This window comes from Tenrec ecaudatus, chromosome X, assembly GCF_050624435.1.
Source record: "Tenrec ecaudatus isolate mTenEca1 chromosome X, mTenEca1.hap1, whole genome shotgun sequence".
In the NCBI taxonomy this organism is placed as follows: Eukaryota; Metazoa; Chordata; class Mammalia; order Afrosoricida; family Tenrecidae; genus Tenrec; species Tenrec ecaudatus.
Window position 1 is genome coordinate 100384363 of NC_134548.1, and position 14017 is coordinate 100398379.

A 14017-nucleotide genomic window follows, 5' to 3' on the forward strand; every position below is an offset into this window, starting at 1 on the left:
ATATATCCAGTCTGTCAATTCCTCTTCAGACGCCCACAACACATGCAATGATATGAAATGCAGGAAGATCACAGGCCAGTGGATGGAAAGTCTTGTGGATCCAGTGGTGGTAGAAGCGTCTTAGTGCTGGCATGGTCCTCACATGGCTCTTGCAGCTCCAAGTCCATGGTTTAGCTCCAGGTGGCTTGTCAACAGGAATATCTCGCAGAGAGCGAGTGTGTATCCTGCCTTCAGTGAGCTGTTTATCTCCTTAGTGCTTCCAAATGAAGTCATCAAGCTGCGACCTAATTGACAAGCTAAAGTCCACCTCTTCACTCTTAATAGTTTCAAGTTGGCAACAGATTGTGTACCTACCATACGATCAATTTTTTTTTCATAAAGCACACTTCATATAGATTTTCCAATCAATAACAGTCACCAGAAGTAGTTTATTTGCAACCAAGACTTAGAGTCACCTAATGAAAGGAAAAGAAAACCCTGATGAAACAGCTTTAAAAAAAAGATTAAAACATAAGTCCTCAAAGTGGATTCTCACTCATTTTTTCAGGTGACCTACCACAATTGTATCAAAGTGGATGTCATATTGGGTGAGAAATCACTGGGTTTCTGAGTCAGTTTGAAGATCAGGATTGTAAAACCATGGCCTGAGCGTTCCTTATGATTTTCTCTTTCATGATGATTAGCAGCAGCATAACATTCTGAAGGCAGCACAACACAAAACTAGGCAACACACACGCACATACAAGTAGTTGCAGGATTTCAAGATATTTCAGTTAGGTCAACTTATCTGAAAATATCAAAGGGCCACCTTAGATCCAGGTTGAGAGCACTTGCCTGAAACGTGGCCATGACTTTTAAAAAGAATTCTTGGCGATCATGCCAAGTCTACTACAAGAGTGTAGGTCCAGCCTGATCTTTGGAAGGGGCGATCACCATTTTACCAAGCAAAAATAGGTGTGTCAATGTTTTTGCAAAACAAGTCATGAAGTGTGGTTAGAGCGTCCTCCAAGTTTCTTGATGATTTTACTTAAAATATTATATATATAATGGAATACTTAGCAAGACTAAAATGCACATTATGTTTCCCAGAGTTTTGTTTAAATGACTGATATTCCTTCCCTCTACTATTATAGTCCTTATGTGCTATACATCATTGGTCATATTAGACTTGTGTATGTTAATTTGCACGTTTAAGATTGCTCTGTACATGGTAGTCAAGACCCATAGAGATCATGACAGTAGTAAAGGTTCCCTAAGGGTAGGGAAGTGAAAGGGGATGGCAAAGGGCAGGGAGAAGAGAGTTGACAGCATTGATGTTTGTATAGCCCTACCTGATGGAATTGTACGACAGAACTGTATGGGAAGGGATGGGGTACATTAGAAGGAATAAGATATGTCAATAAAAATATTAGTTAATAATTTTAAAAGTATTAACAAGGAGAAAAAATGACTGAAATTCCTTGTAGCTCCCCTCATCAACGTGTGTATAAGTTTTATAGTGACCCAGAGCTCTCTGAAAATCCAATGACTCCTTTTAGTAAAGGCAAAACAGTGCACAAATTTCCAGATTTCCTCTAGACAACAGAACTAGAAACTCAGACAAGTGGTTCCTGTATAAGCACAACAAGCATTTGCAAACAGAACCAAATTTTGTTGAAAACATGTTGCTGTAGTTGGGTGCCATCAAGTTGGCTCCAACCCATAGCAACCCTATGCACAGCAGAACGAACCACTACCGCATCCTGTGGCATCCTCACAATTGTTCCTGTGCCAGAATCCATTGCTGTAGCCACTATGGCAATACCCCTTGTTGTGGGCCTGCTGCTCCTTCACTGTGCCTCCGCATTACCAAGCATGACATCCTTTTCCAGGGACTAGTCTCCCCTGACAATATGTCCAAAGTATGTAAGAGCAAATTATCAGAGAAGCAAGGCCACATGAAGAAGAATGTGTCATCAGGACTGTAGGAAGGCTTATTAACAACCTGAGATCTGCAGATGACATAGCCGTGCTTGTTGAAAGTGAGAAGAGCGTAAAGCATTTGCTGATGAACATCAAGGCTAACAGCCTTCAGTATGAATTATGACATAATATAAAGAAAATCAAAAGGTAATATCATGATAAATGGGGAAAAGATTGAAGTTGTTGAGAATTTTGTATTGCAGGGATTCACAATCAATATTCATGGCAGCAGCAGTCAAAATATAAAAAGACATGTTTTCTTAGGTAAACCTGCTACACAAGACCTCTTTAGAGTATTGAAAAGCAACTATAGGACTTTGAAGACTAAGGTGTGCCTGACCCAAGCGCAGGTATTTACCATTGCCTCATGTGCATGTGAAAGGTGGACATGGAATAAGGAAGACCGACGCAGAATAGACACATGGGAATTGTAGTGCTGGAGAACATTGAAAGGACCATGGACTGCCAAAAGGACAAATCAATCTATCTTGGAGTAAAGTTGAAAAAACTTCCTCTTACATACTTTGGACGTATTGTCAAGAGAGACCATTTCGTGCAAAAGAATCTCATGCTTAGAAAAGTGGAGGGTCAGCAAAGGAGAGGAAGGCCCCCAAAGAAATTGATTGAAATTGTAGCTGCATCTATGGGATCAGGCATGGGAACAATTTTGAGGATGGCCCAGGACCATGCAGTGTTTTCCTTCTGTTGTGCATAGGCTTGCCATGGGTCTTAGCCCACTTGATGACACCTTAGTCCTTGAAATCCTTGCTTTTCAATACTTTATAGAGGTTTTGTATAGGAGATTTACCTAGTGCAACCTACCCTTTTTTCTCTTGACTGCTGCTTCAAGAGGAGAATTGATTTTTAAACAAAGCAAGCCAAAATCATTGCCAACTTTAAGTTTTTCTCCATTTTTTTTCCAATTGTACATCACTCATTTATTATCTGAGAAAAAATATTTAGTACAGGTATGTTCAAACTGAGTACCGGGCCCAAGTAGCAGGGCCACACTACTGGCACAGGACTCAGAATCTCAGTGAAAAGATGTCTGGGAACTACATTGCACTGCCACACAACAGAAAGGTCGCGGAAGGATTCTACAATCCACAGCGGGATAAATTCTCCCCTTTAGAAATCTAGGAACCTCCCTCTGGGTGACAGAAATGGATTATTTTCCGAAGGTCACATGGGGTCTTAGTATTTCAACTGCCACCAGAAACCCTAGAAGTGTTTCCGTTTTGTCGTATTTTTACATATACAAAAAGGAAAACATTATATACATTTTATAATATTTTCCTTTTTGTAAAAATACAAGACGGACCATTCAGAGTTCATCTCAACCTACAGGGTCAGGGAGGAATTCGATTTAAAATTCACCAGGAGGGTTCTGTTCCTCTTCCACTAGAATGACTAGAGTGCTCTGACCAACCTGACTTCCCAACAGTTTGGGACCTGGAATTGCCTTTGCTCCCCTTGCTGATCATCCTCGATGTGGTTCCTTCATACCTGCTAACTCAAGTCACTCCCCAGTAAACAATCCAGTAGCATAAGCCCCTGCCTGGCTTGAGAAGCATGGCCTGGAGGTGCCATAAATTATCATCGTAATCCCTTTGTCTGGTTCAATGTCATGTTCCTCAAAGAAAGCAGATAAGGTAGGCAGCAGGCAAATTTTATTTTCATCTTTTTTTTTTTTGGCCAAAGCTGAAGTTTCATTTGGAATGATCTGATCTTTTCAGACAAATCGAGGCATGCTGCATTTGGTCCTGGCAGTGATAAATTTAACTCATTCAAGATGGCAAAGATGGCAACCAAGTAAGCTCTTTTCTGCAGTTCACTTTTATCACTGAAACGTGCTTCAAACTGCCCTCTTGCTTTCTGATTAAAAAATGTTTTGAGCTCATCATGAAGCTCAAAAACACATTTTAAAACTTTTCCTCTCAACAACCATCTCACTTCAGTGCGAAATAGAGCATTTTTCGATGCATACAACTTATTGTACAATTGCGAAAACAGTTGACTATGTAAAGTGTTCGCCTTTACAAAATTGACAGAACGTATGATGCTTTTCATTACACCTTGTAACTCTTGTGGCAGTGTCATGTTGTTAATATTTGCCATTGAATCATACAGTGAGTTCCAATGACTTTGGTGACTCATTCATTACCAAACGTTGAAACCCAAATGGACATCCCAGCAGAGCTGGAGCTCCATCTGTGCAAACACCACAAACCTTTTCCCAAGAGATCTGATGTTCTTTCAGAAATGAACCAGTTGTGTCAAATACATCATGTGCAGTAGTTGTCGTTTCAAGAGGTTTGCATCATTAGTATATCTCACGTTAACCAGCAACTGTGAACAGTTTGCAACGTCTGTAGATTCATCAAGCTGGATGCTAAATATTGGAAGTGGAGCAGATTTAATTTCCTGGATTACCTGATCAAGAATATCAGCAGACATGTCATCTATTCTTCTGCAGCGTCACTAGATAAGGAAATTGCACTCAATTTAATAACAACTTTGTCTCTGATCATAACTGGAACAACGTCTTTGGCCGCTGGCAGCAGCAAATCCTCAGCAATGGTGTGAGGTTTCATAGCTCTGGTGATTCTGAGTGCCACCAAATAGGAAGCTTCAATGGCTGCTACGTTTTGTTTGTGGTACTTGCCACCAGTGTCAAGTCTGGCATCCTTGAGTCCATCAGCTTCGCATCTAAAATAGTTGGTATCCCTGCTGGCAAAGCTCAATGCTTGTTATCAAAATGGCGTTTTCGTTTGTTGGTCTTCATCGATTTGGCTGATAGAACTTCACAACAAATAACACATTATGGTTTTTCAATTCCTGCTGTAATTATTGAGATAAAACCATACCGTAAAAAGCCTCACTATATTTTTCACCTTAACATTCTTCTCTACACGATCCCTTGTCATGCTTTCTACACAGTAGTTGCTCTCTACACATGTGCCACAGGTCCATATAAGTACGCTACGGTGCCAACCCTGTCACATACACCTGTATTTGTTTGGGGTATATGTGATGGGTTTGGCGTGATGATGTCGTCATGCCAGGTACTTATATGTGGGTGTATCTGCATGTGGTTGGACCTGCCAGGAGAAAGATAGAGGAGCGGAGTCTCAGTTCCTAAGACCATCAGAAATATGTGTTTTCCAGTGGTCTTAGGAGACCCCTGTGAAAGGGTTGTTTGACCCCCAAAGGGATCTCAACCCCCAGGTTGAGAACCGCTGGAGTAGACTGTATGAAAGGAGATGGTGCAGGGGAAAAGACAGCTGAAATGGCAGCCACTCCACCCCACCCCTCCCTGTCATCTGCAACTATGTAAGGTATGGTTAGTGTCATGCATTGGGGAGCAGTGCAGAGGAGCTGGGTGGGCTGAGAGTGTCCTTGGGACAGCAATCACCTGGCTTGCCTTTACTTCTTGGCCTTCCCTGGGTGGCCACGGTTTCTATGGCTTTAAGCACGATCTCCTCATCGCCCAGTAGGCTTCAAGTTCTTTTCCAAGTTATACATGATAGAGATACTGGTGGGCAGGTTCAGTTCCATGATGGCCTCTGCAGAGAGCCCCTCCAGATGTTTGACAATGCAGAGCCTATTACAATGGGCTGTTATCAGGACCCAATTCCTTTCCTTGACCTGAGAAACTATTTCTTCATTTCAGAAGGGCAGGGTTCTGGCAATGGTGTCTTTCAGCCTCTCACAGGGCAACTGTTCTCCAGTGAGGTCTACATACCTGTGATTCTTGCAGATGTTGCAGTAGAACGGGAGATCTGGTTCTGTGGGTGCTGGTGGGATGTCATAGGAGCGCCTCAACATCCTAACCGGGGCCTCGCCATGCTTGGCAGCAGTTTCTGCCTTATTGAGGCCAAGTCAGCATCCTATAGTGCCTCTCGTTGGGACACCAGGTCCTCACTACCAGCAGCCACATCTGGTCGATGGCATCCTGATGGATCTCTTTTGCACGGAGGTGGAGCAAATGTCAAATTCATAGCTGGCATCACGCAGCGCTTGCCCACCTAGCTTCTCTGCTTTGTGCCCTGCTGGGCTCCTGTCGGAGGCAGCGTAGCAGCTGCAGTGGCACTTCTCCAGCTTGCAGGTGCTCTTGTCAGACCAGCCCTTCACGCCTCTTGATAGGCGGCTATCTTTCCTCCATTTTTCATGATGTTACCTTTGGTCCAGTTGTAAGAATTTGGAGTTTCTTTTCATTGAGTTATCCCTACTGCAGGCTACAATCCTTGATCTTCATCAGAAACTGCTTAAATGCATTCTCACTTTCAGCCAACAATGGAGCCTTGGTGGTGTCGTGATTAGTGGTTGGGCTGCGATCCACATGGTGGGCAGTTCAAGACTACAGGAAGCGCCTCAGGAGAAAGACTGGATTTTCTACTCCTGTACACAATTAGTCTCAGAAATCCACAAGAGGTCGTTGTGATCAGCATTGACCCCATGCCACGGGGTTTTCAGCAAGCAAGGTTGCATCATTTGCATATCGCAGGTTGTTAAAAAACAAACCAAAAACCCTTCTCTGGACTTTAGCAGTGCTACCTGCAGCAGTCGTCAACCATTTTCTTTGTTTACAAAGTTCACTTCCACCCTCCTCCCTGTCATGCAAGTGTCAGTCCCGCCTCTGCAAATGGGTCCCTTTGTAGGTAAACGGACTACAATCTTTCCTACATTTAAAAGCTGTCAATCAGGACCGTGTGCAGGATCCTTCCTGTCTAAATGATAAATAACTGACCCAAGGAGAATATCAATGAGGGGTTTCTTTGTCTTCGCCTGCTCTCTCCTAGCTTTTCCCCTCCACTTTTGCCCTTGTACTCATTCCAGCCCTTTCGGTCCTCAGCAGGTCTTCCTTGGCAAATGTGGCACCATTAACCCTATCCTTGCCTAAATCCACTCAGGATTCTGTTTGCTTCTCTTTTGTGCTGCTGCAGCAGCGGTTTCTGCAGTCTCTGTGTCTTTAAAACCAGTTTCCTCTCTCTTTGGCTTGGCTAGCTCTCTGACTTCAGACTAGGCCAGCTCTGATCTACCTCCACTGGGCTACCTTAATTACTTTTACCTCATTTCCGTTGACCTCTGTAAGTCCTGTTGCCCTAAAATAAGGCTTAGTAATTAATACCCACATTCCACCTCTTGCCTCTAAAAACCCTTACACCTTCATCCAGTTCTCAGGCAAAATTCTTCTTCATATAACCCAGCTTCTTTGATGATTTGCTCAGCACACAGGATGAATAAGTATGGTGGAGGATGCAGCCCTCGTACACACCTTTCCTAATGTTAAACCATGCAGTATGCCCTTGTTATGTTCTCCCACCTGCCTCTTCATCCACATACATACACGTTCCACCTAATCACAATCAAGGGTTCTAGAATTCCCATTCTTCTCAAGGTTACCCATAGTTTGTGGTCCTCATAGTCCAATGCCTTTCCATAGTTAATAAAAACCCAACAAACATTTTTCTTGTAGTCTCTGCTTTTAGCCAAGATCCATCTGATATCAGGAATCATATCCCTTGTCCCATGTTCTCTCCTGCAGCTGACCTAAACTTCTGGAAGACTGCCAATGTGCTGCTGCAACCCAACTGTTGATAAGCAAACTTTCACTTGCATTTGATGTCACTGCTATTCTATGGTTTGAGCATTCTGTTGGCTCACCTTCCCTTGGAATGGGCACAAATAGGAATCTTTTCAAGTCAGTTGGCTAAGTAGCTATCTTCCAATTCCTGGCATTGACAAGTAAGTTCTTCCAATGCTTCATCAGCTTATGGAAACATTTGAATTAATATTCTAGCAAATCCAAGGGCATTTTTTTCAATTCAACGTGAACATCTTCCTTCAATGCAATTGGTCCTTGCTCATATGCCGCATCCTGAAATGGTGGCATGTGAATTAGTTCTCATTGGTGCAGTGACTGTGTATTCGCTTTATCTTCTTTGGTTGCTTCCTGCATCATTCAATATTTTGCTAATAGAATTTTTCAGGATTGCAACGTTAGGCTTTAATTTTTTCTTCAGTTCTTTCAGTTTAAGATCTGCTGAGCATGTTCTTCCATTTCGGTTTTCCAATTCTAGGTCCTCGCACATTTCATTATAACAGTTGGCTATGTCTTCTGGAGTTGCCCTTTGAAATTTTCTAGTCAGCTCCTTGACTACATCCTTTCTTCCATTTGCTTTAGATGCACTATGATTAGTAGCAAGTTTTTGAGTCCCATATGCCATCCACTTTGGTCTTTCTTTATTTGATGTCTTTTCAGTGACCTTTTGCGTCCTTCATAAATGATGTTCTAGATGTCCTTCCACAGCTCATTGCGTCTTCTGTCATTAGTGTTCAATGCATCACACCTGTTCTTGAGATGCTCTCAAAATTCAGTTGACTTTAGTGCTGTTGAAAAAGGTATTTGCTGCAAAAGGGGCACAGGGTAAAAAACTACTGCATACAAACATTTTTTGGGTGAAAACTGTGTAGTATGGCAGAGACCAGGTCAAAACCAGGCGTGCACATGGTAGACAACTGGGGAGGAGGTGGGGAAAATAAAATAAAAGGATGAATATAAGGAAGAAAAGGGGAGTGGGGTCATGGGGCACTAACCCACCCAAGAGAAGGGTATTGTTTATATCTCCACAGGGAAAGAGGGACCAGACTTCAACCCAGGTCCGCAAGGTGTGAATGCAACATTCCAGCGTGGAGTAGGGAACCAGTGGACAGGTCTGGGAGGCTGACCCCAGCACCAAAAATTAAGTGGATTCCTGCCCCTCCCCCAAGAAGAATTAGTTTCAAAGAACGACATTGATTCTGCAGCTCCGGGAGATGGACATATCTGATCAGAGCACACGGGAGCAGATGAAGGGGCAGGAGGAGAGAGTGGAACACAGCCTGGCCCACCAGGCTGTGAGGATGATGTTCCCGATTAGAGCAGCCAGTCCACAGAGAGGACAGCATGGCTGGCCCCACTATGAGACATGATGCCCCTCAGTGACCAATGGCGCTACAGGGGACAGCACCGGAGACACAGTGTGTGAATTGCTCCTGACTTGACCCCTCCATACCAAGGCAAAGCACTGGGGGAGTGCAGCGGAACAGCAAGGGAATGGAGCGGCAAGGTCCCCAGGGAATGCTGAAAGTGGACTTTGGGGCCAGGGAGTGGTGCCCCAACAGACTGGACCGGAAAACACTCCTAAAGGCCAACAAACAATCCTTGAACTAACTACAAGCTTTCTTGATGTGTTTTGTTTTGTTCTTTGTCAGCGGTTTGTTGTTGCTGTCTTGTTGTGTGGTTGTATACTGTTGCTTTGTTTTCCTCTGTCTTGTTTTCGTGTATGCTATTATCTCCACAGGTCTGTTTAAATAAGACAGGCTGGATGAACTATCTGGAGGAAAAACAACGGGATGGCAGTTCCGGGGGGACTTTGGATAGGGGGAGGTGGAGGGGGGGTAAGGAAGTGGTGTTAACAAACCCAGGGACAGGGAACAACATGGGATCCAAATTGGTGGTGAGGGGGGAGTGGCAGGCTTGGTAGGGAATGATCAAGGGTAAAGTTATGTAAAGAAGAGGTATAGCTGTAACCCAGGTGGGGACGGAGCATGAGAGTGGGGCAGGAAGAAAGTCAAGGGAAATACAGGAAAGATCTAGGAGACAAAGGGCATTTATAGAGGCATAGACAAAGACATGTGCATGCAAATATATACATATGAGGATGGGGAAATAGATCTATGTGTCTATATTTATAGGTTTAGTATTAAAGTGGCGGAAGGACCTTGGGCCTCTACTCAAGCACTCCCTCAACACATGAATACTTTCTTTTATTAAATTGGCATTCTATGATGCTCACCCTCCTGACACAACTGCTGAAGCCAAAACGGGTGAACAATTAAATGTGGTGAAGAAAGCTGATGGTGCCCAGCTATCAAAAAAGATACTGTCTGGGGTCTTAAAGGCTTGAAGATAAACAAGCGGCCATCTAGCTCAAAAGCAAAAAAGCTCACATGGAAGAATACATCAGCCTGTGTGATCACGTGGTCCCAAAGGGATCAGTTATCAGGCATCAAGGAACAAAAAATCATATCATTGGCTGCACACCTCCATGGTACGATCGCCGAGGACAAACGGTTGCTTAAGCAAATGTGGCGAAGAAAGCTGATGGTGCTGGCTGTCAAAAAAGATAGTGTCTGGGGTCTTAAACGCTTGAAGGTTAACAAGCGGCTATCTAGCTCAGAAACAACAAAGCCCACATGGAAGAAGCAAACCAGCCTGTGCGTTCACAAGGTGCCAAAGGGATCAGGGATAAGGCATCATCATCAAAAAAAAAATCTTACCATAGCGAATGAAGGGGGAAGTGCAGAGTGGAGACCCAAAGACCATTTGTCAGCCACTGGAGACTCCCTCACAGAGGGGTCTAGAGGAGGAGATGAGTTAGTCAGGGTGCGATGTAGCACAGATGAAAAATACAGCTTTCCCCCAGATCCTGGATGCTTCCTCCCCCCCAAATACCATGATCCGAATTCTACCTTGCAAGTCTGGATAGAGCAGAGGTTGTACACTGGTGCATATGGGAGCTGGAGGCACAGGGAATCCAGGGTGGATGATACTTTCAGAACCAGGGGTGTGATGGGCGATACTGGGAGAGTAGAGGGTGAGTGGGTTGGAAAGGGGGAACCGATTACAAGGATCTACATGTGACCTCCTCCCTGGGGGACGGACAACAGAGAAGGGGGTGAAGGAAGATGCCGGATAGGGCAAGATATGACAAAATAATAATCTATAAATCATCAAGGGCTCATGAGGGAGGGGGAGCGGGGAGGGAGGGGGAAAAAGAGGACCTGATGCAAAGGGCTTATGTGGAGAGCAAATGCTTTGAAAATGATTAGGGCAAAAAATGTACGGATCTGCTTTATACAATTGATGTATGTCTATGTATGGATTGTGATAAGAGTGGTATGATCCCCTAATAAATTTTTTTTAAAAAAGAAAATGCAGAATGTTAGCTGCAAAAGCAGAGGACAAAGGGATGAAAAAAAGAGGGGGCTTATTAAATTGGGCATCCAGGATTATAAAACCCTAATTAAATCTTGACTCTTTTCTTTTAATATATTATCCTATTAACCAAAGAAAAATGCCACGATGTTGCTTTTGAAATATGTTTAATAAAAATATTTCCTTTTTCTTAAAAAAAGAAAAGAAAAAGGTATTTGCTATGAACAGGTCTTTGGTTTTGAAAATTTCTAATCATGTGATATCCAGCTTCATTTCTATGACCAAATTCAAACTTGTGAACTATTATTCCTTTGTCTGTTTCCAATGTCTGTATTCCAATCGCCAATAATTATCAATGCAGTTTGGTTACATGCTTGATCAATTTTTGACTGAAGTTACTAATTGAATTCTTCTATTTCTTCATCACTAGGTTTACTGCTTGGTGCATAAATTTTAGTAATAATTATATTGTGTGTTTTTCCGGGTACACTAGAGAAACATATTCATAAACTAGCATATGTGTATAAGAAAGAATTTTATATACAAGAGCAATGGAATATTGAGAAAATGTTCCAGCCCATGGCCATAAGTCTGATACTAGCTCATATGTCCGATACAAATCTATAAAGTCCTCTTCAGAGTCATGAAACACATGCAATGACACCGAGTGTAGGATGATCACAGGCCAGTGGGTTGAAGTCTTTGGATCCAGTGGTGGTATGAGCATCTCAGTGCTGGCAAGGGTCTCTCTGTGACTTCTCCAGCTGCCAGGGCTGCATCAGGGTAGTTCCATGTAGCTTCTCCTCAGGAATGTCCCACAGGGAGTCAGCAGAAAGTGTCTCCCATCTCCAAGGAGGAAAATCAGCAGTTCCCAGAATTCTCAGAAGGCCATGTCCACACAGAGGTCTTATTGGCTATCTCCGGATTGACAAGCTAGACTCCACCCATACACTCCTCAAATTGACACCAGATTAGGTAACTATCACTTATTGATTGAATTTCCATAAAGGTGGATAGATATAATCATATCACAGACAACATTATCCTTCTTCATTGATTTTTATATGTCTTTTTTGACCTCAAATGCCACACCATTCCTCTTGATTATGTTACTTCTGGCATAGTAAATCATATGATTTTCTGATTAAAAAATAGCCAATACCAGTCCATTTTGACTCACTAATCCCTAAAATATCAATCTTTATTCATTCTGTTTTATTTTTGACAACTTCCAATTTCCTAGATTCATACTTCATCGGCAGATTTTTGCAGCTAGTTCTCCTTACCTTGAATTATGCACCTCAGCAAATGAAGCTCCTGAAGGCTCCACTTCCACAGACTTTAACTGACTCACGTCACCATGGGCCATTACACTCTGATAAATCAGCACCTCCTCAGTCACGTTTTGAGTGCCCTCCAACCCCAAATGCTCTTCTCTGGCCCTATCTCTGACAAGGTTCTCTTCTGATCACTAGGCCTTCAGTATCTGATAATGTTTTAAAGCTATTCATTAGGTTTTCAGGGGCTTTTTGCTCTGAAATGAGAGCTGAATTCTTTGTCATCTATTCATAGTCTAAGACAAATGGCCTGCCTCAGGCAGTTGTAATCACTTCCACCAAAGACTTTTTTTTTCTGAAGGGTCCTGGTAAGAAGTTGGGGGGAGGTACTCATTATAGTACATGATTCAGCTGTGAATGCTGGCTATCCTGCCAGGTGTAAAATGAGCCATCTCAGATACGGAATGGAGTGTGTCCTCTGGATCCTGAGATTCCTACTCAGTGACCCTCCTTGATCCAGAAAAGAGTCTTGACATCAGAGGAGTGAAAGGGGAGCAATAGCAGCAGAACCAGGAGCCAGAGTCTGAGAGAATGGTGGATTCTTAGCCCACACAGCAAGTAAAGCTAAGTGTTTTGGGGGAAGAAATATTGCTTGTGAATTAAAGTGCCTCCAGACACTTAATTCAGGAAGCTGCATTTGCTGACCTACAGAACTGGAGCTGAGTGCCTTCAGCTTGGGGCTCCTAGTGAACTGACAGGCTCTAAAGGACCTTTACTGGATACTGAACAGCTATATCCCAAGCATGTCTCATCCAAATTGTAAATGTTCATTTCCATAATAAAACCCGTAATCAGGTCTGTGAGTTTCTTCTTGGCCATTGCAATGAATTATAGAGCCTAGTTGAAAAGTACAGAGTGTTGTGGAAGACAGAGCTAAAAATGCAAAACGTGCTGTAGGAAACAGAACAGTAAGCTCACATATGACCCTACCTTGACCCCAGCCAATTCACTTATAGGTACTAAGCTTAGGGAAACAGTAAGAAATTCAAATATTTATGTTAAAATTATATTAATTAAAGATACTGTAAACATATTGAAAGTTGTTCAACTCCTGGAAATCACATGTGTCAAAATAGAGCTGTGTTCCCTAGGTCTGCAATGGCTGAATTTGTGGAAGTAGATAGCCAAGCTTTACTTCTTATGGAAATCTGAGTAGAATTAAATCTCAAACCTTGTAGTTACTGCCCCTGACCCTGTCAACCATGTGCACAACCAAGAGGCTCCCATCGACATTCTGAAACAACCACAACAAGAAACAAAGGAAAACTTTTTATGTTCAGTAAATTCTGTTTCCAGTATCAAAGTTTATTCCCATTTATGGTGACCTTATATGCAGAACAGAACTGCTCCAAGGAGTTTTCAAACTTGTGACCTTTTAGAAATACATCATCAGACCATTCTCCCAAGATTTTTCGGTGAGGATTTAAACCTCCAGTCTCTTTTCTAGTAGTAGAATCCTTAGTGACCCAGGAGCTCCTCCAATATCTTTACATAGTGTGAGCACAGCTTCACTAATTTTTTTATTCTAAATAATTTTATCAGAGGACCTTTTTGAGGAAAGACTAAACCAAATTATCTTGTAAATTTAGGAAGGAAAGCGAATTCAAATGATAAAAATGGCTGAGAGAGTGTGTAACACAAATATACTTCATTCACCTACTTTATGATAGTTGATCTTGCTCATCAACCTTCCACAAAGCTCTTCGTTCTCTGGGAAGAAAAGATGAGCCAGTTT

The 14017-nt window shown here is 42.7% G+C and overlaps 1 pseudogene; it reads right to left on the reverse strand.

Annotated features, from left to right (window-relative positions):
• Window positions 1-5312: 5312 nt before the first annotated feature.
• Window positions 5313-12314, reverse strand: LOC142433577 (phosphoglycerate mutase 1-like; annotated as a pseudogene).
• Between the last annotated feature and the right edge of the window lie 1703 nt (window positions 12315-14017).